We start from the raw sequence: 4,709 nt of genomic DNA, 5'->3' as shown, positions 1-4,709 counted from the left end.
CTAGACACACGCCCATATGTCTGCCCGTGCAGACAAAAACAAGGCTATCTACCAAGCCTTTTTGCCACCTTTACTTGTGCCAACCTATACAACATCAAACATAACCAATCCAAGCACAAACACACATAACCAAAACAGCCACAACCATGAGAATTTTCATCAAATGCATTTAATAATAATCAATATTAGCCAACATTAATTGCCAATACAAAATGAATATCACATCCATATGAGCCAACACTTATGGCTAAACTAACATGACACTAAACAAAAGATCAAGTCCCTATAAATGCCACACTCAAAATATTTAAACTAGCTATACCAAAAGCTTCAAGTGATAGTGTGATCGATGTCTTCAACGTCCCTTGATTCCCGATGCTAGCTTGGAGGCACTATATGAAAATGGAAAAGAGAGGGAGTAAACATAAAGCTTAGTAAGTTGCATATAAATAAGTAACAACATCAACCATGCACATTTAAACATATAGCATATTATACATCAACACAACATTCTTGAGTGAATAAAGGTAAATAATACTACATGCTTATATATCACAAGTATAAGCCAAAGATTACAAATTCGTCCCAAAATCATTTTCATAGCTAGAACTTACTCATGTCATTCTTACCATTAAGGCATCCTAACTAGACTCATATCTCTTGAGTTTCGAATAAGAACCTATACCACTCACATCATGATTATATCATTCCATATCTTTATCATAAGCTTTAATATAACCATTGAAATAGTTTGGAATACTAAAAGATATCCGATAAGCCTCACACGAGAGGGTAAATTGTTGATGCCATGTCTAAGACATGGTCTTACACTGGCTCACATATCGAGGCCGATGCCATGTTTTATACATGGTCTTATACTAGCTCTCGTCTTAGTGTCGATGCCATGCCCCAGACATGGTCTTACACTAGCTTTCATAATGTGGCTGATGCCATGTCCTAGACATAGTCTTACACTAGTGCACATATCAACGCCGATGCCATGTCCTAGACATGGTTTTACATTGGCTCTCATAATGTGGCCGATGCCATGTCCCAGTCATGGTCTTACACTAGCGCACATATCACCCAAATGTCATGGCATGGATATCCAATCAATTCTTAGGTTCAACCGGGAATTTACCACATTAATTTCATCATGCATTATTCATAAGCATATTCAAACATACTATGCAAAATCAATCATTCAACACATAATAACAATAAAGTTGCCTTACGTACGTACAACTTACCTCCGTATACAAAAAGTAGACGACTAGTTGGATTTAGTCTACTAGCTTGGGCTTCCCCCGGTCAAGGTTCAGATTTCATATTTCTTGATCTAAAATGATAAAAATTAACTAATCTAATCATCATATTAATCAATGCATTTGATAATTCATATTTTGGCAAAATGACCATTTTGCCTCTAGACTTTCACAAAATCACAATTTTACCCCTAGGCTCATAAATCTATTTTCATCAAATTTCCACATTAACCATGCCTAACCAAAACTACTTGAAACCTATAGCATCTCACAATTTCAATTATTTTACACATTTTAACCTATTGATAAACCGTAATTTATACATTTTTTTACCTCATGTTTAACGCATTTTATGGATGATTTCCCATTAGGATTGGCGAATTCGATGCTCCTAATTCTTTAATTTCATGTTTTATACCTAGGAGAGCAAAAGAAAGCGAAAGGAACGAAAAACGGGCCAAAAATAGAGAAAATAGGCCAAAGTACAAAATCAACATGGCCTGAACCTCCTCACACGGGCAGACCACACGACCGTGTCAATTTGGCAGGCTCGAGCACGGCCTAAAGTAATCACACATGGGCGTGTCACACGAGCGTGTCCTTGCCGAGCCCAAGTTGAGTCTAATTCAAAAAAGGCTAATTTTGAGGGCTCTTAGGCATTCCAAATCCTATAAATACACCTTAGAAGAGGAAAAAAAGGGACACAAAGAATAGGGGGCAAGGAATTACCCCAAGAAAGCCGATTGATCCATCTCAGAAGCCGAATTCATCATCAAGACTAAAGATCTCTCCTCAATTTCCCTTCAGGAGTTTTGGGTTTTCTTTATGTTTTGTATTCTTTATTATTCTGAGATGTTTTCTTGTTTAGTTATGAACTAAAACCCCTAAATACCTAAGGGGAATGAAACCTAAGACGAATCTTGTTATTATTTTCTGAAGCATATGATAAATATTTAACTTGTTCTTAATTATGTGTTCTTAATTCTTGTTTTGATATCCCAGGATACTGATTCAAGATAAGCTCTTATTTAGAGGAGGAATAGACCCTGTTTAAGAGTACATTTGTCATAATTAAACGGAGTTGATTGCGTGCCTAGACATAGGATGACAAGATTTTGCCGGATTAGGGTGAAACCTAATAAGGGGATCCATAGATCAAATTAATGCAACCCTAGAGTGTTAATTAGAGAAAAGTCTTAATTATTCAATCTAGGGATTAGACATTATTAGTCTTGAATAGGGATAATAACATAACTTAGGGATCTCTACGGAACAAGTTAAATGAATAAATTGTCCGATAAGGAGCCAGAATAACAAGTACAGTCTAGGTGGATTTTTCCTTAGGTATTGCCTTCATTCAATTGATTTTCCCAAAAGCAATTTCCCAATTCTGTTATTTGTGAGTTCTTAGTTTAGATAATTAGTTAGTTAAAACAAAAACCTCTTTATTCTTAGGCTAGATAATAAAAAGACAGTCATTACTAGTACTTCTAGTTCCTTTGGGTTCGACAATCCGGTCTTGCTAAAACTATACTACTGTTCGATAGGTACACTTGCCTACATTGCAATAATAGTCAGTTTCAAGAACGAGTAATTATAAATATTTAAAACTTATCACAAAATCTTGCGATCAAGTTTTTGGCTTCGTTGCTGGGGAACTGAGATATTAGGAACACTCAATTTTTATTACTTTAGCCATTTATTTTTCTTGCAATTTAACTTATTATTATTATTTATTAATTTACTTTTTCTTTCTCTTGGCAAGTTTTTATATTTATGACTAGAAGAAACCTGTCAGGACCATATTTTTTGGCAAAGAAATCGATCACACAGTACGCAAAAACCAAAGAGTAATAAGGCGAAGCTTAAGATACACAGAGAACGAGCAAGAAGACGATACTCAACCCCCAACCGAAGAGATTGCTGAAAACCAAGGCAATCAGCTACCACCTGTAATTGCGGTTAATCAAAATCCTGCTCCACTCACTATGTATGATTATGCTAAACCTTCTTTAACAGGAACTGAATCTAGCATAGTTAGACCTGCTGTAGCTGCAAATACTTTGGAACTGAAACCTAACACAATTCAAATGATACAAAAGTTTGTTCAGTTTGACGGTTTCCAGGATAAAGATCCTAACACTAACTTAGCAAACTTTCTAGAATTCTGCGATACATTTAAAATCAATGGCGTTTCTGATGATGCCATACGTCTTCGGTTGTTTCCCTTTTCATTGAGGAATAAAGCTAAACAGTGGTTGAACTCATTACCACGAGGGTCAATTACTACTTGGGAACAAATAACCGAAAAATTTTTACTCAAATACTTTTTGCCAGCTAAAACGGCTAAATTACGCAATGATATCTCTTCGTTTGTGCAAATGGAATTGGAAACACTTTACGATGCATGGGAGAGATACAAAGACTTACTGAGAAGGTGCCCTCACCATGGGTTACCCCTTTGGCTTTAGTTTCAAATATTCCATAATGGCCTGAATCCTTCGACTTGACAAATGGTTGACGCAGCTGCTGGTGGAACTATCAACAATAAAACACCTGAAGATGCCTATGAGTTTATAGAGGAGATGTCACTGAATAACTATCAGTGGCAAGTTATGAGGACTAAGCCAACTAAAGCAGCAGACGTTTATAACGTTGATTCAGTTACTATTCTGTCAAACCAGGTTGAACTTTTAAATAAAAAGATTGATGGTTTTCTTAGTTCTTCACAGGTTTACCCAGTAATGCAGTGCAAAGCAAGTGGAGGTGGACCAAACCATTCGGAATACCAACCTTATGGCCACAACATGGATAACGAGCAATTAAATTACATGGGTAATAATCCTCGACCTCAAAACAATCCATATAGTAACACTTACAATGCAGGTTGGAGGAACCACCCCAATTTCTCATGGGGTGGTCAAGGAAATCAAAGACCACAACATCCTTCGGGTTTTCAACAACCACCCTACCAACAAGAAAAGAAGTTGAACCTTGAAGAGATGCTCTCAAAGTTTATATCAGTGTCAGAAACCAGTTTTCAGAACACCGAGACAACACTTAAAAATCAACAAGTGTCGATCCAAGGGCTCGAAACTCAAATAGGCCAGCTTTCCAAACTAATCTCTGAACGACCATAAGGTAGCTTGCCAAGTAATACTGAACCCAACCCAAGGGAACAGCTCAACATAATTAATATTCAATATAAAGAAGGATTTGTTGAGCCTGAGCCAGAACCGAGGTAAGAAACTATGGTAAGCAAAGGTCAAGGTGAGGTAGATCACAATACAAACAAATCGGTGAACGTCGAATATTAACCTTGTGTGCCATACCCCAATGCAGCAAGGAAAGACTACTCAGATGAACAATTTGGTAAATTCCTTAAACTCTTAAAAAAGTTACACATTAACTTACCGTTTATTGAAGCCCTGTAGTATATGCCAA

The 4,709-nt window shown here is 36.7% G+C and overlaps 1 non-coding gene across 1 annotated transcript; it reads right to left on the bottom strand.

The window, feature by feature from the left end:
* Positions 1 to 3,613: 3,613 nt before the first annotated feature.
* LOC128289488 (small nucleolar RNA R71) lies at positions 3,614 to 3,720 on the bottom strand. Its single transcript, XR_008279136.1, has one exon. It is a non-coding gene; the product is annotated as a small nucleolar RNA R71 (small nucleolar RNA).
* Between the last annotated feature and the right edge of the window lie 989 nt (positions 3,721 to 4,709).

This window comes from Gossypium arboreum, chromosome 2, assembly GCF_025698485.1.
Source record: "Gossypium arboreum isolate Shixiya-1 chromosome 2, ASM2569848v2, whole genome shotgun sequence".
Taxonomy (NCBI): Eukaryota; Viridiplantae; Streptophyta; class Magnoliopsida; order Malvales; family Malvaceae; genus Gossypium; species Gossypium arboreum.
This window is presented reverse-complemented; position numbering and strand designations above follow the sequence as displayed.